This window comes from Pseudophryne corroboree, chromosome 8, assembly GCF_028390025.1.
Source record: "Pseudophryne corroboree isolate aPseCor3 chromosome 8, aPseCor3.hap2, whole genome shotgun sequence".
Taxonomy (NCBI): domain Eukaryota; kingdom Metazoa; phylum Chordata; class Amphibia; order Anura; family Myobatrachidae; genus Pseudophryne; species Pseudophryne corroboree.
In genome coordinates this window covers 159,834,884-159,858,882 of record NC_086451.1, presented here as the reverse complement: position 1 = coordinate 159,858,882, position 23,999 = coordinate 159,834,884, and the positions used below count along the sequence as shown (strand labels likewise).

The window sequence follows — 23,999 nt, the reverse complement described above, 5'->3', positions numbered from 1 at the left end:
AAGCATGCTGGGCCCATAACCCAGAGGTAGGCAGATTGAAACTATCCTTTGCTATATGCATTTTTTTTGTTAATTTAAGTAATCAAAACTGGGATTGATATTTTTGCTCTTTTATTTTTACTTAAAGTACAATAACTTTTACCATTTTAATTTGTTTTAATAGTATATTGACAGTATTGTTTTCTTTCAAAAATCCACTTAATTTTCTTTACCCTATTATTAAAATGGTAATTGACAAAAAAAAAACTACATTGTCACCAGAAGAGCAATACAAAATGTACAAGTGATATATTAAAATCATCTTTCCAGCTTGAATTTCAATGATGCATTGGGGCAACAATTTTGTGAGAAACATCTTCACCCTTAAATAAAGATTTTCTTAATTCCTTACCTGTGTGCTAATTAGATATCACCTTGTTTTCACATTAAACAGACTTCCACATGAGAAAGCAGCAAGGATGCAGTGGCGTTAATGTTTCCTGGTGTCAACCCGTATTATTTCAGTAGACATTGAAATGAGGATGCATCTTGCTGCCTTTCCAATGAAGCAAATTTAATTTAGTAATAGGTGAAAAACCATCCTTACAAAGGTGTTAATCAGAGACTTGGCTTTGTGGACACTTTTCAGAGAACAAATTTGTTAGCATAAAAATAAAGCCAGAAAATGAAGAGCTGTTTAATCACTCAATTGGATTTTTTTTGCCAGCATATTTCTTTTTCTCTGCAACCCACTGCTAAATTGTGCTTCCTAGCTGTTTTTATAAAATCACTGAATCAAATCTAACTCTGATTACATCAGAGAAGGCCAGGTACCCTACACCATAAGAGGGGGTTTGAAATGTTGACTTGTCTACTTAAAGATCACCAAAATCTGATCACAAGGTCAATTACGTCCCTGGGTGGGATTGAATCACCAACCTTTTGGTTTATAGCCGTTCACACTAACTGATTGCACCACAGAGACACTTTGCAAAAGTATATACTGACAAAGGCTAATAAGCATTCATCTAAAACGTTTCCTAGAAAAACTTTAAAAAGTCAATAATCTGGAGAGTTTTTGTAAGATGTTTCTTCCATCCACCAACGAAGAAACACATTGGTACTTTCCCATGATGAGTGAGTGCTTCAGGATCTCTTGCACTTACATGTGCAGCAAAGTACTGCAATGGAAGCATGCTGGGCCCATAACCCAGAGGTAGGCAGATTAAAACTATCCTCTGCTATATGCATATTTTTTTGTTAATTAAAGTAATCCAAAACTGGGATTGATATTTTTGCTCTTTTATTTTTCATTAAAGTACAATAACTTTTACCATTTTAATTTGTTTTAATAGTATATTGAAAGTATTATTTTCTTTAAAAAATCCACTTAATTTTCTTTACCCTATTATTAAAATGGTAATTGACAAAAACAAACTACATTGTCACCAGAAGAGCAATACAAAATGTACAAGTGATATATTAAAATCATTTTTCCAGCTTGAATTTCAATGATGCATTGGGGCAACGATTTTGTGAGAAACATCTTCACCCTTAAATAAAGATTTTCTTAATTCCTTACCTGTGTGCTAATTAGATATCACCTTGTTTTCACATTAAACAGACTTCTACATGAGAAAGCAGCAAGGATGCAGTGGCGGTAATGTTTCCTGGTGTCAACCTGTATTATTTCAGTAGACATTGAAATGAAGATGCATCTTGCTGCCTTTCCAATGAAGCAAGTTTAATTTAGTAATAGGTGAAAAACCATCCCTACAAAGGTGTTAATCAGAGACTTGGCTTTGTGGACACTTTTCAGAGAACAAATTTGTTAGCATAAAAATAAAGCCAGAAAATGAAGAGCTGTTTAATCACTCAATTGGATTTTTTTTGCCAGCATATTTCTTTTTCTCTGCAACCCACTGCTAAATTGTGCTTCCTAGCTGTTTTTATTAAATCACTGAATCAAATCTAACTCTGATTACATCAGAAAAGGCCAGGTACCCTACACCATAACAGGGGGTTTGAAATTTTGACTTGTCTACTTAAAGATCACCAAAATCTGATCACAAGGTCAATTACGTCCCTGGGTGGGATTGAACCACCAACCTTTTGGTTAATAGCCGGACACACTAACCGATTGCGCCACAGAGACACTTTGCAAAAAGTACATACTGACAAAGGCTAATAAGCATACATCTAGAACGTTTCCTAGAAAAACTTTAAAAAGTCAATAATCTGGAGAGTTTTTGTAAGATGTTTCTTCCATCAACCAACGAAGAAACACATTGGTACTTTCCCATGATGAGTGAGTGCTTCAGGATCTCTTGCACTTACATGTGCAGCAAAGTACTGCAATGGAAGCATGCTGGGCCCATAACCCAGAGGTAGGCAGATTAAAACTATCCTCTGCTATATGCATATTTTTTTGTTAATTAAAGTAATCCAAAACTGGGATTGATATTTTTGCTCTTTTATTTTTCATTAAAGTACAATAACTTTTACCATTTTAATTTGTTTTAATAGTATATTGAAAGTATTATTTTCTTTAAAAAATCCACTTAATTTTCTTTACCCTATTATTAAAATGGTAATTGACAAAAACAAACTACATTGTCACCAGAAGAGCAATACAAAATGTACAAGTGATATATTAAAATCATCTTTCCAGCTTGAATTTCAATGATGCATTGGGGCAACGATTTTGTGAGAAACATCTTCACCCTTAAATAAAGATTTTCTTAATTCCTTACCTGTGTGCTAATTAGATATCACCTTGTTTTCACATTAAACAGACTTCCACATGAGAAAGCAGCAAGGATGCAGTGGCGATAATGTCTCCTGGTGTCAACCTGTATTATTTCAGTAGACATTGAAATGAGGATGCATCTTGCTGCCTTTCCAATGAAGCAAGTTTAATTTAGTAATAGGTGAAAAACCATCCTTACAAAGGTGTTAATCAGAGACTTGGCTTTGTGGACACTTTTCAGAGAACAAATTTGTTAGCATAAAAATAAAGCCAGAAAATGAAGAGCTGTTTAATCACTCAATTGGATTTTTTTGCCAGCATATTTCTTTTTCTCTGCAACCCACTGCTAAATTGTGCTTCCTAGCTGTTTTTATAAAATCACTGAATCAAATCTAACTCTGATTACATCAGAGAAGGCCAGGTACCCTACACCATAAGAGGGAGTTTGAAATTTTGACTTGTCTACTTAAAGATCACCAAAATCTGATAACAAGGTCAATTACGTCCCTGGGTGGGATTGAACCACCAACCTTTTGGTTAATAGCCATACACACTAACTGATTGCGCCACAGAGACACTTTGCAAAATTACATACTGACAAAGGCTAATAAGCATTCATCTAAAACGTTTCCTAGAAAAACTTTAAAAAGTCAATAATCTGGAGAGTTTTTGTAAGATGTTTCTTCCATCAACCAACGAAGAAACACATTGGTACTTTCCCATGATGAGTGAGTGCTTCAGGATCTACTGCACTTACATGTGCAGCAGAGTACAGCAATGGAAGCATGCTGGGCACATAACCCAGAGGTAAGCAGATTGAAACTATCCTCTGCTATATGCATTTTTTTTTGTTAATTAAAGTAATCCAAAACTGGGATTGATATTTTTGCTCTTTTATTTTTACTTAAAGTACAACAACTTTTACCATTTTAATTTGTTTTAATAGTATATTGACAGTATTGTTTTCTTTCAAAAATCCACTTAATTTTCTTTACCCTATTATTAAAATGGTAATTGACAAAAACAAACTACATTGTCACCAGAAGAGCAATACAAAATGTACAAGTGATATATTAAAATCATCTTTCCAGCTTGAATTTCAATGATGCATTGGGGCAACGATTTTGTGAGAAACATCTTCACCCTTAAATAAAGATTTTCTTAATTCCTTACCTGTGTGCTAATTAGATATCACCTTGTTTTCACATTAAACAGACTTCTACATGAGAAAGCAGCAAGGATGCAGTGGCGGTAATGTTTCCTGGTGTCAACCTGTATTATTTCAGTAGACATTGAAATGAAGATGCATCTTGCTGCCTTTCCAATGAAGCAAGTTTAATTTAGTAATAGGTGAAAAACCATCCCTGCAAAGGTGTTAATCAGAGACTTGGCTTTGTGGACACTTTTCAGAGAACAAATTTGTTAGCATAAAAATAAAGCCAGAAAATGAAGAGCTGTTTAATCACTCAATTGGATTTTTTTTGCCAGCATATTTCTTTTTCTCTGCAACCCACTGCTAAATTGTGCTTCCTAGCTGTTTTTATTAAATCACTGAATCAAATCTAACTCTGATTACATCAGAAAAGGCCAGGTACCCTACACCATAACAGGGGGTTTGAAATTTTGACTTGTCTACTTAAAGATCACCAAAATCTGATAACAAGGTCAATTACGTCCCTGGGTGGGATTGAACCACCAACCTTTTGGTTAGTAGCCGGACACACTAACCGATTGCGCCACAGAGACACTTCGCAAAAAGTACATACTGACAAAGGCTAATAAGCATACATCTAGAACGTTTCCTAGAAAAACTTTAAAAAGTCAATAATCTGGAGAGTTTTTGTAAGATGTTTCTTCCATCAACCAACGAAGAAACACATTGGTACTTTCCTATGATGAGTGAGTGCTTCAGGATCTCTTGCACTTACATGTGCAGCAGAGTACTGCAATGGAAGCATGCTGGGCCCATAACCCAGAGGTAGGCAGATTGAAACTATCCTTTGCTATATGCATTTTTTTTGTTAATTTAAGTAATCAAAACTGGGATTGATATTTTTGCTCTTTTATTTTTACTTAAAGTACAATAACTTTTACCATTTTAATTTGTTTTAATAGTATATTGACAGTATTGTTTTCTTTCAAAAATCCACTTAATTTTCTTTACCCTATTATTAAAATGGTAATTGACAAAAAAAAAACTACATTGTCACCAGAAGAGCAATACAAAATGTACAAGTGATATATTAAAATCATCTTTCCAGCTTGAATTTCAATGATGCATTGGGGCAACAATTTTGTGAGAAACATCTTCACCCTTAAATAAAGATTTTCTTAATTCCTTACCTGTGTGCTAATTAGATATCACCTTGTTTTCACATTAAACAGACTTCCACATGAGAAAGCAGCAAGGATGCAGTGGCGTTAATGTTTCCTGGTGTCAACCCGTATTATTTCAGTAGACATTGAAATGAGGATGCATCTTGCTGCCTTTCCAATGAAGCAAATTTAATTTAGTAATAGGTGAAAAACCATCCTTACAAAGGTGTTAATCAGAGACTTGGCTTTGTGGACACTTTTCAGAGAACAAATTTGTTAGCATAAAAATAAAGCCAGAAAATGAAGAGCTGTTTAATCACTCAATTGGATTTTTTTTGCCAGCATATTTCTTTTTCTCTGCAACCCACTGCTAAATTGTGCTTCCTAGCTGTTTTTATAAAATCACTGAATCAAATCTAACTCTGATTACATCAGAGAAGGCCAGGTACCCTACACCATAAGAGGGGGTTTGAAATGTTGACTTGTCTACTTAAAGATCACCAAAATCTGATCACAAGGTCAATTACGTCCCTGGGTGGGATTGAATCACCAACCTTTTGGTTTATAGCCGTTCACACTAACTGATTGCACCACAGAGACACTTTGCAAAAGTATATACTGACAAAGGCTAATAAGCATTCATCTAAAACGTTTCCTAGAAAAACTTTAAAAAGTCAATAATCTGGAGAGTTTTTGTAAGATGTTTCTTCCATCCACCAACGAAGAAACACATTGGTACTTTCCCATGATGAGTGAGTGCTTCAGGATCTCTTGCACTTACATGTGCAGCAAAGTACTGCAATGGAAGCATGCTGGGCCCATAACCCAGAGGTAGGCAGATTAAAACTATCCTCTGCTATATGCATATTTTTTTGTTAATTAAAGTAATCCAAAACTGGGATTGATATTTTTGCTCTTTTATTTTTCATTAAAGTACAATAACTTTTACCATTTTAATTTGTTTTAATAGTATATTGAAAGTATTATTTTCTTTAAAAAATCCACTTAATTTTCTTTACCCTATTATTAAAATGGTAATTGACAAAAACAAACTACATTGTCACCAGAAGAGCAATACAAAATGTACAAGTGATATATTAAAATCATTTTTCCAGCTTGAATTTCAATGATGCATTGGGGCAACGATTTTGTGAGAAACATCTTCACCCTTAAATAAAGATTTTCTTAATTCCTTACCTGTGTGCTAATTAGATATCACCTTGTTTTCACATTAAACAGACTTCTACATGAGAAAGCAGCAAGGATGCAGTGGCGGTAATGTTTCCTGGTGTCAACCTGTATTATTTCAGTAGACATTGAAATGAAGATGCATCTTGCTGCCTTTCCAATGAAGCAAGTTTAATTTAGTAATAGGTGAAAAACCATCCCTACAAAGGTGTTAATCAGAGACTTGGCTTTGTGGACACTTTTCAGAGAACAAATTTGTTAGCATAAAAATAAAGCCAGAAAATGAAGAGCTGTTTAATCACTCAATTGGATTTTTTTTGCCAGCATATTTCTTTTTCTCTGCAACCCACTGCTAAATTGTGCTTCCTAGCTGTTTTTATTAAATCACTGAATCAAATCTAACTCTGATTACATCAGAAAAGGCCAGGTACCCTACACCATAACAGGGGGTTTGAAATTTTGACTTGTCTACTTAAAGATCACCAAAATCTGATAACAAGGTCAATTACGTCCCTGGGTGGGATTGAACCACCAACCTTTTGGTTAATAGCCGGACACACTAACTGATTGCGCCACAGAGACACTTTGCAAAATTACATACTGACAAAGGCTAATAAGCATTCATCTAAAACGTTTCCTAGAAAAACTTTAAAAAGTCAATAATCTGGAGAGTTTTTGTAAGATGTTTCTTCCATCAACCAACGAAGAAACACATTGGTACTTTCCCATGATGAGTGAGTGCTTCAGGATCTACTGCACTTACATGTGCAGCAGAGTACAGCAATGGAAGCATGCTGGGCACATAACCCATTGGTAAGCAGATTGAAACTATCCTCTGCTATATGCATTTTTTTTTGTTAATTAAAGTAATCCAAAACTGGGATTGATATTTTTGCTCTTTTATTTTTACTTAAAGTACAACAACTTTTACCATTTTAATTTGTTTTAATAGTATATTGACAGTATTGTTTTCTTTCAAAAATCCACTTAATTTTCTTTACCCTATTATTAAAATGGTAATTGACAAAAACAAACTACATTGTCACCAGAAGAGCAATACAAAATGTACAAGTGATATATTAAAATCATCTTTCCAGCTTGAATTTCAATGATGCATTGGGGCAACGATTTTGTGAGAAACATCTTCACCCTTAAATAAAGATTTTCTTAATTCCTTACCTGTGTGCTAATTAGATATCACCTTGTTTTCACATTAAACAGACTTCTACATGAGAAAGCAGCAAGGATGCAGTGGCGGTAATGTTTCCTGGTGTCAACCTGTATTATTTCAGTAGACATTGAAATGAAGATGCATCTTGCTGCCTTTCCAATGAAGCAAGTTTAATTTAGTAATAGGTGAAAAACCATCCCTACAAAGGTGTTAATCAGAGACTTGGCTTTGTGGACACTTTTCAGAGAACAAATTTGTTAGCATAAAAATAAAGCCAGAAAATGAAGAGCTGTTTAATCACTCAATTGGATTTTTTTTGCCAGCATATTTCTTTTTCTCTGCAACCCACTGCTAAATTGTGCTTCCTAGCTGTTTTTATTAAATCACTGAATCAAATCTAACTCTGATTACATCAGAAAAGGCCAGGTACCCTACACCATAACAGGGGGTTTGAAATTTTGACTTGTCTACTTAAAGATCACCAAAATCTGATAACAAGGTCAATTACGTCCCTGGGTGGGATTGAACCACCAACCTTTAGGTTAGTAGCCGGACACACTAACCGATTGCGCCACAGAGACACTTCGCAAAAAGTACATACTGACAAAGGCTAATAAGCATACATCTAGAACGTTTCCTAGAAAAACTTTAAAAAGTCAATAATCTGGAGAGTTTTTGTAAGATGTTTCTTCCATCAACCAACGAAGAAACACATTGGTACTTTCCTATGATGAGTGAGTGCTTCAGGATCTCTTGCACTTACATGTGCAGCAGAGTACTGCAATGGAAGCATGCTGGGCCCATAACCCAGAGGTAGGCAGATTGAAACTATCCTTTGCTATATGCATTTTTTTTGGTAATTTAAGTAATCAAAACTGGGATTGATATTTTTGCTCTTTTATTTTTACTTAAAGTACAATAACTTTTACCATTTTAATTTGTTTTAATAGTATATTGACAGTATTGTTTTCTTTCAAAAATCCACTTAATTTTCTTTACCCTATTATTAAAATGGTAATTGACAAAAACAAACTACATTGTCACCAGAAGAGCAATACAAAATGTACAAGTGATATATTAAAATCATCTTTCCAGCTTGAATTTCAATGATGCATTGGGGCAACGATTTTGTGAGAAACATCTTCACCCTTAAATAAAGATTTTCTTAATTCCTTACCTGTGTGCTAATTAGATATCACCTTGTTTTCACATTAAACAGACTTCCACATGAGAAAGCAGCAAGGATGCAGTGGCGTTAATGTTTCCTGGTGTCAACCCGTATTATTTCAGTAGACATTGAAATGAGGATGCATCTTGCTGCCTTTCCAATGAAGCAAATTTAATTTAGTAATAGGTGAAAAACCATCCTTACAAAGGTGTTAATCAGAGACTTGGCTTTGTGGACACTTTTCAGAGAACAAATTTGTTAGCATAAAAATAAAGCCAGAAAATGAAGAGCTGTTTAATCACTCAATTGGATTTTTTTGCCAGCATATTTCTTTTTCTCTGCAACCCACTGCTAAATTGTGCTTCCTAGCTGTTTTTATAAAATCACTGAATCAAATCTAACTCTGATTACATCAGAGAAGGCCAGGTACCCTACACCATAAGAGGGGGTTTGAAATGTTGACTTGTCTACTTAAAGATCACCAAAATCTGATCACAAGGTCAATTACGTCCCTGGGTGGGATTGAATCACCAACCTTTTGGTTTATAGCCGTTCACACTAACTGATTGCACCACAGAGACACTTTGCAAAAGTATATACTGACAAAGGCTAATAAGCATTCATCTAAAACGTTTCCTAGAAAAACTTTAAAAAGTCAATAATCTGGAGAGTTTTTGTAAGATGTTTCTTCCATCCACCAACGAAGAAACACATTGGTACTTTCCCATGATGAGTGAGTGCTTCAGGATCTCTTGCACTTACATGTGCAGCAAAGTACTGCAATGGAAGCATGCTGGGCCCATAACCCAGAGGTAGGCAGATTAAAACTATCCTCTGCTATATGCATATTTTTTTGTTAATTAAAGTAATCCAAAACTGGGATTGATATTTTTGCTCTTTTATTTTTCATTAAAGTACAATAACTTTTACCATTTTAATTTGTTTTAATAGTATATTGAAAGTATTATTTTCTTTAAAAAATCCACTTAATTTTCTTTACCCTATTATTAAAATGGTAATTGACAAAAACAAACTACATTGTCACCAGAAGAGCAATACAAAATGTACAAGTGATATATTAAAATCATCTTTCCAGCTTGAATTTCAATGATGCATTGGGGCAACGATTTTGTGAGAAACATCTTCACCCTTAAATAAAGATTTTCTTAATTCCTTACCTGTGTGCTAATTAGATATCACCTTGTTTTCACATTAAACAGACTTCTACATGAGAAAGCAGCAAGGATGCAGTGGCGGTAATGTTTCCTGGTGTCAACCTGTATTATTTCAGTAGACATTGAAATGAAGATGCATCTTGCTGCCTTTCCAATGAAGCAAGTTTAATTTAGTAATAGGTGAAAAACCATCCCTACAAAGGTGTTAATCAGAGACTTGGCTTTGTGGACACTTTTCAGAGAACAAATTTGTTAGCATAAAAATAAAGCCAGAAAATGAAGAGCTGTTTAATCACTCAATTGGATTTTTTTTGCCAGCATATTTCTTTTTCTCTGCAACCCACTGCTAAATTGTGCTTCCTAGCTGTTTTTATTAAATCACTGAATCAAATCTAACTCTGATTACATCAGAAAAGGCCAGGTACCCTACACCATAACAGGGGGTTTGAAATTTTGACTTGTCTACTTAAAGATCACCAAAATCTGATCACAAGGTCAATTACGTCCCTGGGTGGGATTGAACCACCAACCTTTTGGTTAGTAGCCGGACACACTAACCGATTGCGCCACAGAGACACTTTGCAAAAAGTACATACTGACAAAGGCTAATAAGCATACATCTAGAACGTTTCCTAGAAAAACTTTAAAAAGTCAATAATCTGGAGAGTTTTTGTAAGATGTTTCTTCCATCAACCAACGAAGAAACACATTGGTACTTTCCCATGATGAGTGAGTGCTTCAGGATCTCTTGCACTTACATGTGCAGCAAAGTACTGCAATGGAAGCATGCTGGGCCCATAACCCAGAGGTAGGCAGATTAAAACTATCCTCTGCTATATGCATATTTTTTTGTTAATTAAAGTAATCCAAAACTGGGATTGATATTTTTGCTCTTTTATTTTTCATTAAAGTACAATAACTTTTACCATTTTAATTTGTTTTAATAGTATATTGAAAGTATTATTTTCTTTAAAAAATCCACTTAATTTTCTTTACCCTATTATTAAAATGGTAATTGACAAAAACAAACTACATTGTCACCAGAAGAGCAATACAAAATGTACAAGTGATATATTAAAATCATCTTTCCAGCTTGAATTTCAATGATGCATTGGGGCAACGATTTTGTGAGAAACATCTTCACCCTTAAATAAAGATTTTCTTAATTCCTTACCTGTGTGCTAATTAGATATCACCTTGTTTTCACATTAAACAGACTTCCACATGAGAAAGCAGCAAGGATGCAGTGGCGATAATGTCTCCTGGTGTCAACCTGTATTATTTCAGTAGACATTGAAATGAGGATGCATCTTGCTGCCTTTCCAATGAAGCAAGTTTAATTTAGTAATAGGTGAAAAACCATCCTTACAAAGGTGTTAATCAGAGACTTGGCTTTGTGGACACTTTTCAGAGAACAAATTTGTTAGCATAAAAATAAAGCCAGAAAATGAAGAGCTGTTTAATCACTCAATTGCATTTTTTTGCCAGCATATTTCTTTTTCTCTGCAACCCACTGCTAAATTGTGCTTCCTAGCTGTTTTTATAAAATCACTGAATCAAATCTAACTCTGATTACATCAGAGAAGGCCAGGTACCCTACACCATAAGAGGGGGTTTGAAATTTTGACTTGTCTACTTAAAGATCACCAAAATCTGATAACAATGTCAATTACGTCCCTGGGTGGGATTGAACCACCAACTTTTTGGTTAATAGCCATACAAACTAACTGATTGCGCCACAGAGACACTTTGCAAAAGTACATACTGACAAAGGCTAATAAGCATTCATCTAAAACGTTTCCTAGAAAAACTTTAAAAAGTCAATAATCTGGAGAGTTTTTGTAAGATGTTTCTTCCATCAACCAACGAAGAAACACATTGGTACTTTCCCATGATGAGTGAGTGCTTCAGGATCTACTGCACTTACATGTGCAGCAGAGTACAGCAATGGAAGCATGCTGGGCACATAACCCAGAGGTAAGCAGATTGAAACTATCCTCTGCTATATGCATTTTTTTTTGTTAATTAAAGTAATCCAAAACTGGGATTGATATTTTTGCTCTTTTATTTTTACTTAAAGTACAACAACTTTTACCATTTTAATTTGTTTTAATAGTATATTGACAGTATTGTTTTCTTTCAAAAATCCACTTAATTTTCTTTACCCTATTATTAAAATGGTAATTGACAAAAACAAACTACATTGTCACCAGAAGAGCAATACAAAATGTACAAGTGATATATTAAAATCATCTTTCCAGCTTGAATTTCAATGATGCATTGGGGCAACGATTTTGTGAGAAACATCTTCACCCTTAAATAAAGATTTTCTTAATTCCTTACCTGTGTGCTAATTAGATATCACCTTGTTTTCACATTAAACAGACTTCTACATGAGAAAGCAGCAAGGATGCAGTGGCGGTAATGTTTCCTGGTGTCAACCTGTATTATTTCAGTAGACATTGAAATGAAGATGCATCTTGCTGCCTTTCCAATGAAGCAAGTTTAATTTAGTAATAGGTGAAAAACCATCCCTACAAAGGTGTTAATCAGAGACTTGGCTTTGTGGACACTTTTCAGAGAACAAATTTGTTAGCATAAAAATAAAGCCAGAAAATGAAGAGCTGTTTAATCACTCAATTGGATTTTTTTTGCCAGCATATTTCTTTTTCTCTGCAACCCACTGCTAAATTGTGCTTCCTAGCTGTTTTTATTAAATCACTGAATCAAATCTAACTCTGATTACATCAGAAAAGGCCAGGTACCCTACACCATAACAGGGGGTTTGAAATTTTGACTTGTCTACTTAAAGATCACCAAAATCTGATAACAAGGTCAATTACGTCCCTGGGTGGGATTGAACCACCAACCTTTTGGTTAGTAGCCGGACACACTAACCGATTGCGCCACAGAGACACTTTGCAAAAAGTACATACTGACAAAGGCTAATAAGCATACATCTAGAACGTTTCCTAGAAAAACTTTAAAAAGTCAATAATCTGGAGAGTTTTTGTAAGATGTTTCTTCCATCAACCAACGAAGAAACACATTGGTACTTTCCCATGATGAGTGAGTGCTTCAGGATCTCTTGCACTTACATGTGCAGCAAAGTACTGCAATGGAAGCATGCTGGGCCCATAACCCAGAGGTAGGCAGATTAAAACTATCCTCTGCTATATGCATATTTTTTTGTTAATTAAAGTAATCCAAAACTGGGATTGATATTTTTGCTCTTTTATTTTTCATTAAAGTACAATAACTTTTACCATTTTAATTTGTTTTAATAGTATATTGAAAGTATTATTTTCTTTAAAAAATCCACTTAATTTTCTTTACCCTATTATTAAAATGGTAATTGACAAAAACAAACTACATTGTCACCAGAAGAGCAATACAAAATGTACAAGTGATATATTAAAATCATCTTTCCAGCTTGAATTTCAATGATGCATTGGGGCAACGATTTTGTGAGAAACATCTTCACCCTTAAATAAAGATTTTCTTAATTCCTTACCTGTGTGCTAATTAGATATCACCTTGTTTTCACATTAAACAGACTTCCACATGAGAAAGCAGCAAGGATGCAGTGGCGATAATGTCTCCTGGTGTCAACCTGTATTATTTCAGTAGACATTGAAATGAGGATGCATCTTGCTGCCTTTCCAATGAAGCAAGTTTAATTTAGTAATAGGTGAAAAACCATCCTTACAAAGGTGTTAATCAGAGACTTGGCTTTGTGGACACTTTTCAGAGAACAAATTTGTTAGCATAAAAATAAAGCCAGAAAATGAAGAGCTGTTTAATCACTCAATTGGATTTTTTTGCCAGCATATTTCTTTTTCTCTGCAACCCACTGCTAAATTGTGCTTCCTAGCTGTTTTTATAAAATCACTGAATCAAATCTAACTCTGATTACATCAGAGAAGGCCAGGTACCCTACACCATAAGAGGGGGTTTGAAATTTTGACTTGTCTACTTAAAGATCACCAAAATCTGATAACAAGGTCAATTACGTCCCTGGGTGGGATTGAACCACCAACCTTTTGGTTAATAGCCATACACACTAACTGATTGCGCCACAGAGACACTTTGCAAAAGTACATACTGACAAAGGCTAATAAGCATTCATCTAAAACGTTTCCTAGAAAAACTTTAAAAAGTCAATAATCTGGAGAGTTTTTGTAAGATGTTTCTTCCATCAACCAACGAAGAAACACATTGGTACTTTCCCATGATGAGTGAGTGCTTCAGGATCTACTGCACTTACATGTGCAGCAGAGTACAGCAATGGAAGCATGCTGGGCACATAACCCAGAGGTAAGCAGATTGAAACTATCCTCTGCTATATGCATTTTTTTTTGTTAATTAAAGTAATCCAAAACTGGGATTGATATTTTTGCTCTTTTATTTTTACTTAAAGTACAACAACTTTTACCATTTTAATTTGTTTTAATAGTATATTGACAGTATTGTTTTCTTTCAAAAATCCACTTAATTTTCTTTACCCTATTATTAAAATGGTAATTGACAAAAACAAACTACATTGTCACCAGAAGAGCAATACAAAATGTACAAGTGATATATTAAAATCATCTTTCCAGCTTGAATTTCAATGATGCATTGGGGCAACGATTTTGTGAGAAACATCTTCACCCTTAAATAAAGATTTTCTTAATTCCTTACCTGTGTGCTAATTAGATATCACCTTGTTTTCACATTAAACAGACTTCTACATGAGAAAGCAGCAAGGATGCAGTGGCGGTAATGTTTCCTGGTGTCAACCTGTATTATTTCAGTAGACATTGAAATGAAGATGCATCTTGCTGCCTTTCCAATGAAGCAAGTTTAATTTAGTAATAGGTGAAAAACCATCCCTACAAAGGTGTTAATCAGAGACTTGGCTTTGTGGACACTTTTCAGAGAACAAATTTGTTAGCATAAAAATAAAGCCAGAAAATGAAGAGCTGTTTAATCACTCAATTGGATTTTTTTTGCCAGCATATTTCTTTTTCTCTGCAACCCACTGCTAAATTGTGCTTCCTAGCTGTTTTTATTAAATCACTGAATCAAATCTAACTCTGATTACATCAGAAAAGGCCAGGTACCCTACACCATAACAGGGGGTTTGAAATTTTGACTTGTCTACTTAAAGATCACCAAAATCTGATAACAAGGTCAATTACGTCCCTGGGTGGGATTGAACCACCAACCTTTTGGTTAGTAGCCGGACACACTAACCGATTGCGCCACAGAGACACTTTGCAAAAAGTACATACTGACAAAGGCTAATAAGCATACATCTAGAACGTTTCCTAGAAAAACTTTAAAAAGTCAATAATCTGGAGAGTTTTTGTAAGATGTTTCTTCCATCAACCAACGAAGAAACACATTGGTACTTTCCCATGATGAGTGAGTGCTTCAGGATCTCTTGCACTTACATGTGCAGCAAAGTACTGCAATGGAAGCATGCTGGGCCCATAACCCAGAGGTAGGCAGATTAAAACTATCCTCTGCTATATGCATATTTTTTTGTTAATTAAAGTAATCCAAAACTGGGATTGATATTTTTGCTCTTTTATTTTTCATTAAAGTACAATAACTTTTACCATTTTAATTTGTTTTAATAGTATATTGAAAGTATTATTTTCTTTAAAAAATCCACTTAATTTTCTTTACCCTATTATTAAAATGGTAATTGACAAAAACAAACTACATTGTCACCAGAAGAGCAATACAAAATGTACAAGTGATATATTAAAATCATCTTTCCAGCTTGAATTTCAATGATGCATTGGGGCAACGATTTTGTGAGAAACATCTTCACCCTTAAATAAAGATTTTCTTAATTCCTTACCTGTGTGCTAATTAGATATCACCTTGTTTTCACATTAAACAGACTTCCACATGAGAAAGCAGCAAGGATGCAGTGGCGATAATGTCTCCTGGTGTCAACCTGTATTATTTCAGTAGACATTGAAATGAGGATGCATCTTGCTGCCTTTCCAATGAAGCAAGTTTAATTTAGTAATAGGTGAAAAACCATCCTTACAAAGGTGTTAATCAGAGACTTGGCTTTGTGGACACTTTTCAGAGAACAAATTTGTTAGCATAAAAATAAAGCCAGAAAATGAAGAGCTGTTTAATCACTCAATTGGATTTTTTTGCCAGCATATTTCTTTTTCTCTGCAACCCACTGCTAAATTGTGCTTCCTAGCTGTTTTTATAAAATCACTGAATCAAATCTAACTCTGATTACATCAGAGAAGGCCAGGTACCCTACACCATAAGAGGGAGTTTGAAATTTTGACTTGTCTACTTAAAGATCACCAAAATCTGATAACAAGGTCAATTACGTCCCTGGGTGGGATTGAACCACCAACCTTTTGGTTAATAGCCATACACACTAACTGATTGCGCCACAGAGACACTTTGCAAAATTACATACTGACAAAGGCTAATAAGCATTCATCTAAAACGTTTCCTAGAAAAACTTTAAAAAGTCAATAATCTGGAGAGTTTTTGTAAGATGTTTCTTCCATCAACCAACGAAGAAACACATTGGTACTTTCCCATGATGAGTGAGTGCTTCAGGATCTACTGCACTTACATGTGCAGCAGAGTACAGCAATGGAAGCATGCTGGGCACATAACCCAGAGGTAAGCAGATTGAAACTATCCTCTGCTATATGCATTTTTTTTTGTTAATTAAAGTAATCCAAAACTGGGATTGATATTTTTGCTCTTTTATTTTTACTTAAAGTACAACAACTTTTACCATTTTAATTTGTTTTAATAGTATATTGACAGTATTGTTTTCTTTCAAAAATCCACTTAATTTTCTTTACCCTATTATTAAAATGGTAATTGACAAAAACAAACTACATTGTCACCAGAAGAGCAATACAAAATGTACAAGTGATATATTAAAATCATCTTTCCAGCTTGAATTTCAATGATGCATTGGGGCAACGATTTTGTGAGAAACATCTTCACCCTTAAATAAAGATTTTCTTAATTCCTTACCTGTGTGCTAATTAGATATCACCTTGTTTTCACATTAAACAGACTTCTACATGAGAAAGCAGCAAGGATGCAGTGGCGGTAATGTTTCCTGGTGTCAACCTGTATTATTTCAGTAGACATTGAAATGAAGATGCATCTTGCTGCCTTTCCAATGAAGCAAGTTTAATTTAGTAATAGGTGAAAAACCATCCCTGCAAAGGTGTTAATCAGAGACTTGGCTTTGTGGACACTTTTCAGAGAACAAATTTGTTAGCATAAAAATAAAGCCAGAAAATGAAGAGCTGTTTAATCACTCAATTGGATTTTTTTTGCCAGCATATTTCTTTTTCTCTGCAACCCACTGCTAAATTGTGCTTCCTAGCTGTTTTTATTAAATCACTGAATCAAATCTAACTCTGATTACATCAGAAAAGGCCAGGTACCCTACACCATAACAGGGGGTTTGAAATTTTGACTTGTCTACTTAAAGATCACCAAAATCTGATAACAAGGTCAATTACGTCCCTGGGTGGGATTGAACCACCAACCTTTTGGTTAGTAGCCGGACACACTAACCGATTGCGCCACAGAGACACTTCGCAAAAAGTACATACTGACAAAGGCTAATAAGCATACATCTAGAACGTTTCCTAGAAAAACTTTAAAAAGTCAATAATCTGGAGAGTTTTTGTAAGATGTTTCTTCCATCAACCAACGAAGAAACACATTGGTACTTTCCTATGATGAGTGAGTGCTTCAGGATCTCTTGCACTTACATGTGCAGCAGAGTACTGCAATGGAAGCATGCTGGGCCCATAACCCAGAGGTAGGCAGATTGAAACTATCCTTTGCTATATGCATTTTTTTTGTTAATTTAAGTAATCAAAACTGGGATTGATATTTTTGCTCTTTTATTTTTACTTAAAGTACAATAACTTTTACCATTTTAATTTGTTTTAATAGTATATTGACAGTATTGTTTTCTTTCAAAAATCCACTTAATTTTCTTTACCCTATTATTAAAATGGTAATTGACAAAAAAAAAACTACATTGTCACCAGAAGAGCAATACAAAATGTACAAGTGATATATTAAAATCATCTTTCCAGCTTGAATTTCAATGATGCATTGGGGCAACAATTTTGTGAGAAACATCTTCACCCTTAAATAAAGATTTTCTTAATTCCTTACCTGTGTGCTAATTAGATATCACCTTGTTTTCACATTAAACAGACTTCCACATGAGAAAGCAGCAAGGATGCAGTGGCGTTAATGTTTCCTGGTGTCAACCCGTATTATTTCAGTAGACATTGAAATGAGGATGCATCTTGCTGCCTTTCCAATGAAGCAAATTTAATTTAGTAATAGGTGAAAAACCATCCTTACAAAGGTGTTAATCAGAGACTTGGCTTTGTGGACACTTTTCAGAGAACAAATTTGTTAGCATAAAAATAAAGCCAGAAAATGAAGAGCTGTTTAATCACTCAATTGGATTTTTTTTGCCAGCATATTTCTTTTTCTCTGCAACCCACTGCTAAATTGTGCTTCCTAGCTGTTTTTATAAAATCACTGAATCAAATCTAACTCTGATTACATCAGAGAAGGCCAGGTACCCTACACCATAAGAGGGGGTTTGAAATGTTGACTTGTCTACTTAAAGATCACCAAAATCTGATCACAAGGTCAATTACGTCCCTGGGTGGGATTGAATCACCAACCTTTTGGTTTATAGCCGTTCACACTAACTGATTGCACCACAGAGACACTTTGCAAAAGTATATACTGACAAAGGCTAATAAGCATTCATCTAAAACGTTTCCTAGAAAAACTTTAAAAAGTCAATAATCTGGAGAGTTTTTGTAAGATGTTTCTTCCATCCACCAACGAAGAAACACATTGGTACTTTCCCATGATGAGTGAGTGCTTCAGGATCTCTTGCACTTACATGTGCAGCAAAGTACTGCAATGGAAGCATGCTGGGCCCATAACCCAGAGGTAGGCAGATTAAAACTATCCTCTGCTATATGCATATTTTTTTGTTAATTAAAGTAATTCAAAACTGGGATTGATATTTTTGCTCTTTTATTTTTCATTAAAGTACAATAACTTTTACCATTTTAATTTGTTTTAATAGTATATTGAAAGTATTATTTTCTTTAAAAAATCCACTTAATTTTCTTTACCCTATTATTAAAATGGTAATTGACAAAAACAAACTACATTGTCACCAGAAGAGCAATACAAAATGTACAAGTGATATATTAAAATCATTTTTCCAGCTTGAATTTCAATGATGCATTGGGGCAACGATTTTGTGAGAAACATCTTCACCCTTAAATAAAGATTTTCTTAATTCCTTACCTGTGTGCTAATTAGATATCACCTTGTTTTCACATTAAACAGACTTCTACATGAGAAAGCAGCAAGGATGCAGTGGCGGTAATGTTTCCTGGTGTCAACCTGTATTATTTCAGTAGACATTGAAATGAAGATGCATCTTGCTGCCTTTCCAATGAAGCAAGTTTAATTTAGTAATAGGTGAAAAACCATCCCTACAAAGGTGTTAATCAGAGACTTGGCTTTGTGGACACTTTTCAGAGAACAAATTTGTTAGCATAAAAATAAAGCCAGAAAATGAAGAGCTGTTTAATCACTCAATTGGATTTTTTTTGCCAGCATATTTCTTTTTCTCTGCAACCCACTGCTAAATTGTGCTTCCTAGCTGTTTTTATTAAATCACTGAATCAAATCTAACTCTGATTACATCAGAAAAGGCCAGGTACCCTACACCATAACAGGGGGTTTGAAATTTTGACTTGTCTACTTAAAGATCACCAAAATCTGATAACAAGGTCAATTACGTCCCTGGGTGGGATTGAACCACCAACCTTTTGGTTAATAGCCGGACACACTAACTGATTGCGCCACAGAGACACTTTGCAAAATTACATACTGACAAAGGCTAATAAGCATTCATCTAAAACGTTTCCTAGAAAAACTTTAAAAAGTCAATAATCTGGAGAGTTTTTGTAAGATGTTTCTTCCATCAACCAACGAAGAAACACATTGGTACTTTCCCATGATGAGTGAGTGCTTCAGGATCTACTGCACTTACATGTGCAGCAGAGTACAGCAATGGAAGCATGCTGGGCACATAACCCATTGGTAAGCAGATTGAAACTATCCTCTGCTATATGCATTTTTTTTTGTTAATTAAAGTAATCCAAAACTGGGATTGATATTTTTGCTCTTTTATTTTTACTTAAAGTACAACAACTTTTACCATTTTAATTTGTTTTAATAGTATATTGACAGTATTGTTTTCTTTCAAAAATCCACTTAATTTTCTTTACCCTATTATTAAAATGGTAATTGACAAAAACAAACTACATTGTCACCAGAAGAGCAATACAAAATGTACAAGTGATATATTAAAATCATCTTTCCAGCTTGAATTTCAATGATGCATTGGGGCAACGATTTTGTGAGAAACATCTTCACCCTTAAATAAAGATTTTCTTAATTCCTTACCTGTGTGCTAATTAGATATCACCTTGTTTTCACATTAAACAGACTTCTACATGAGAAAGCAGCAAGGATGCAGTGGCGGTAATGTTTCCTGGTGTCAACCTGTATTATTTCAGTAGACATTGAAATGAAGATGCATCTTGCTGCCTTTCCAATGAAGCAAGTTTAATTTAGTAATAGGTGAAAAACCATCCCTACAAAGGTGTTAATCAGAGACTTGGCTTTGTGGACACTTTTCAGAGAACAAATTTGTTAGCATAAAAATAAAGCCAGAAAATGAAGAGCTGTTTAATCACTCAATTGGATTTTTTTTGCCAGCATATTTCTTTTTCTCTGCAACCCACTGCTAAATTGTGCTTCCTAGCTGTTTTTATTAAATCACTGAATCAAATCTAACTCTGATTACATCAGAAAAGGCCAGGTACCCTACACCATAACAGGGGGTTTGAAATTTTGACTTGTCTACTTAAAGATCACCAAAATCTGATAACAAGGTCAATTACGTCCCTGGGTGGGATTGAACCACCAACCTTTAGGTTAGTAGCCGGACACACTAACCGATTGCGCCACAGAGACACTTCGCAAAAAGTACATACTGACAAAGGCTAATAAGCATACATCTAGAACGTTTCCTAGAAAAACTTTAAAAAGTCAATAATCTGGAGAGTTTTTGTAAGATGTTTCTTCCATCAACCAACGAAGAAACACATTGGTACTTTCCTATGATGAGTGAGTGCTTCAGGATCTCTTGCACTTACATGTGCAGCAGAGTACTGCAATGGAAGCATGCTGGGCCCATAACCCAGAGGTAGGCAGATTGAAACTATCCTTTGCTATATGCATTTTTTTTGGTAATTTAAGTAATCAAAACTGGGATTGATATTTTTGCTCTTTTATTTTTACTTAAAGTACAATAACTTTTACCATTTTAATTTGTTTTAATAGTATATTGACAGTATTGTTTTCTTTCAAAAATCCACTTAATTTTCTTTACCCTATTATTAAAATGGTAATTGACAAAAACAAACTACATTGTCACCAGAAGAGCAATACAAAATGTACAAGTGATATATTAAAATCATCTTTCCAGCTTGAATTTCAATGATGCATTGGGGCAACGATTTTGTGAGAAACATCTTCACCCTTAAATAAAGATTTTCTTAATTCCTTACCTGTGTGCTAATTAGATATCACCTTGTTTTCACATTAAACAGACTTCCACATGAGAAAGCAGCAAGGATGCAGTGGCGTTAATGTTTCCTGGTGTCAACCCGTATTATTTCAGTAGACATTGAAATGAGGATGCATCTTGCTGCCTTTCCAATGAAGCAAATTTAATTTAGTAATAGGTGAAAAACCATCCTTACAAAGGTGTTAATCAGAGACTTGGCTTTGTGGACACTTTTCAGAGAACAAATTTGTTAGCATAAAAATAAAGCCAGAAAATGAAGAGCTGTTTAATCACTCAATTGGATTTTTTTGCCAGCATATTTCTTTTTCTCTGCAACCCACTGCTAAATTGTGCTTCCTAGCTGTTTTTATAAAATCACTGAATCAAATCTAACTCTGATTACATCAGAGAAGGCCAGGTACCCTACACCATAAGAGGGGGTTTGAAATGTTGACTTGTCTACTTAAAGATCACCAAAATCTGATCACAAGGTCAATTACGTCCCTGGGTGGGATTGAATCACCAACCTTTTGGTTTATAGCCGTTCACACTAACTGATTGCACCACAGAGACACTTTGCAAAAGTATATACTGACAAAGGCTAATAAGCATTCATCTAAAACGTTTCCTAGAAAAACTTTAAAAAGTCAATAATCTGGAGAGTTTTTGTAAGATGTTTCTTCCATCCACCAACGAAGAAACACATTGGTACTTTCCCATGATGAGTGAGTGCTTCAGGATCTCTTGCACTTACATGTGCAGCAAAGTACTGCAATGGAAGCATGCTGGGCCCATAACCCAGAGGTAGGCAGATTAAAACTATCCTCTGCTATATGCATATTTTTTTGTTAATTAAAGTAATCCAAAACTGGGATTGATATTTTTGCTCTTTTATTTTTCATTAAAGTACAATAACTTTTACCATTTTAATTTGTTTTAATAGTATATTGAAAGTATTATTTTCTTTAAAAAATCCACTTAATTTTCTTTACCCTATTATTAAAATGGTAATTGACAAAAACAAACTACATTGTCACCAGAAGAGCAATACAAAATGTACAAGTGATATATTAAAATCATCTTTCCAGCTTGAATTTCAATGATGCATTGGGGCAACGATTTTGTGAGAAACATCTTCACCCTTAAATAAAGATTTTCTTAATTCCTTACCTGTGTGCTAATTAGATATCACCTTGTTTTCACATTAAACAGACTTCTACATGAGAAAGCAGCAAGGATGCAGTGGCGGTAATGTTTCCTGGTGTCAACCTGTATTATTTCAGTAGACATTGAAATGAAGATGCATCTTGCTGCCTTTCCAATGAAGCAAGTTTAATTTAGTAATAGGTGAAAAACCATCCCTACAAAGGTGTTAATCAGAGACTTGGCTTTGTGGACACTTTTCAGAGAACAAATTTGTTAGCATAAAAATAAAGCCAGAAAATGAAGAGCTGTTTAATCACTCAATTGGATTTTTTTTGCCAGCATATTTCTTTTTCTCTGCAACCCACTGCTAAATTGTGCTTCCTAGCTGTTTTTATTAAATCACTGAATCAAATCTAACTCTGATTACATCAGAAAAGGCCAGGTACCCTACACCATAACAGGGGGTTTGAAATTTTGACTTGTCTACTTAAAGATCACCAAAATCTGATCACAAGGTCAATTACGTCCCTGGGTGGGATTGAACCACCAACCTTTTGGTTAGTAGCCGGACACACTAACCGATTGCGCCACAGAGACACTTTGCAAAAAGTACATACTGACAAAGGCTAATAAGCATACATCTAGAACGTTTCCTAGAAAAACTTTAAAAAGTCAATAATCTGGAGAGTTTTTGTAAGATGTTTCTTCCATCAACCAACGAAGAAACACATTGGTACTTTCCCATGATGAGTGAGTGCTTCAGGATCTCTTGCACTTACATGTGCAGCAAAGTACTGCAATGGAAGCATGCTGGGCCCATAACCCAGAGGTAGGCAGATTAAAACTATCCTCTGCTATATGCATATTTTTTTGTTAATTAAAGTAATCCAAAACTGGGATTGATATTTTTGCTCTTTTATTTTTCATTAAAGTACAATAACTTTTACCATTTTAATTTGTTTTAATAGTATATTGAAAGTATTATTTTCTTTAAAAAATCCACTTAATTTTCTTTACCCTATTATTAAAATGGTAATTGACAAAAACAAACTACATTGTCACCAGAAGAGCAATACAAAATGTACAAGTGATATATTAAAATCATCTTTCCAGCTTGAATTTCAATGATGCATTGGGGCAACGATTTTGTGAGAAACATCTTCACCCTTAAATAAAGATTTTCTTAATTCCTTACCTGTGTGCTAATTAGATATCACCTTGTTTTCACATTAAACAGACTTCCACATGAGAAAGCAGCAAGGATGCAGTGGCGATAATGTCTCCTGGTGTCAACCTGTATTATTTCAGTAGACATTGAAATGAGGATGCATCTTGCTGCCTTTCCAATGAAGCAAGTTTAATTTAGTAATAGGTGAAAAACCATCCTTACAAAGGTGTTAATCAGA

General features: G+C 34.6%; 6 non-coding genes across 6 annotated transcripts; all 6 read right to left on the bottom strand.

The window, feature by feature from the left end:
• Positions 1 to 4,400: 4,400 nt before the first annotated feature.
• On the bottom strand, positions 4,401 to 4,474 carry TRNAS-ACU (transfer RNA serine (anticodon ACU)). Its single transcript has one exon. It is a non-coding gene; the product is annotated as a tRNA-Ser (tRNA).
• Positions 4,475 to 10,248: 5,774 nt separating this feature from the next.
• On the bottom strand, positions 10,249 to 10,322 carry TRNAS-ACU (transfer RNA serine (anticodon ACU)). Its single transcript has one exon. It is a non-coding gene; the product is annotated as a tRNA-Ser (tRNA).
• Positions 10,323 to 12,588: 2,266 nt separating this feature from the next.
• TRNAS-ACU (transfer RNA serine (anticodon ACU)) lies at positions 12,589 to 12,662 on the bottom strand. Its single transcript has one exon. It is a non-coding gene; the product is annotated as a tRNA-Ser (tRNA).
• Positions 12,663 to 14,928: 2,266 nt separating this feature from the next.
• TRNAS-ACU (transfer RNA serine (anticodon ACU)) lies at positions 14,929 to 15,002 on the bottom strand. The gene has a single exon. It is a non-coding gene; the product is annotated as a tRNA-Ser (tRNA).
• Positions 15,003 to 17,268: 2,266 nt separating this feature from the next.
• Positions 17,269 to 17,342, bottom strand: TRNAS-ACU (transfer RNA serine (anticodon ACU)). The gene has a single exon. It is a non-coding gene; the product is annotated as a tRNA-Ser (tRNA).
• A 5,774-nt stretch (positions 17,343 to 23,116) lies between these two features.
• On the bottom strand, positions 23,117 to 23,190 carry TRNAS-ACU (transfer RNA serine (anticodon ACU)). The gene has a single exon. It is a non-coding gene; the product is annotated as a tRNA-Ser (tRNA).
• Positions 23,191 to 23,999: the final 809 nt, after the last annotated feature.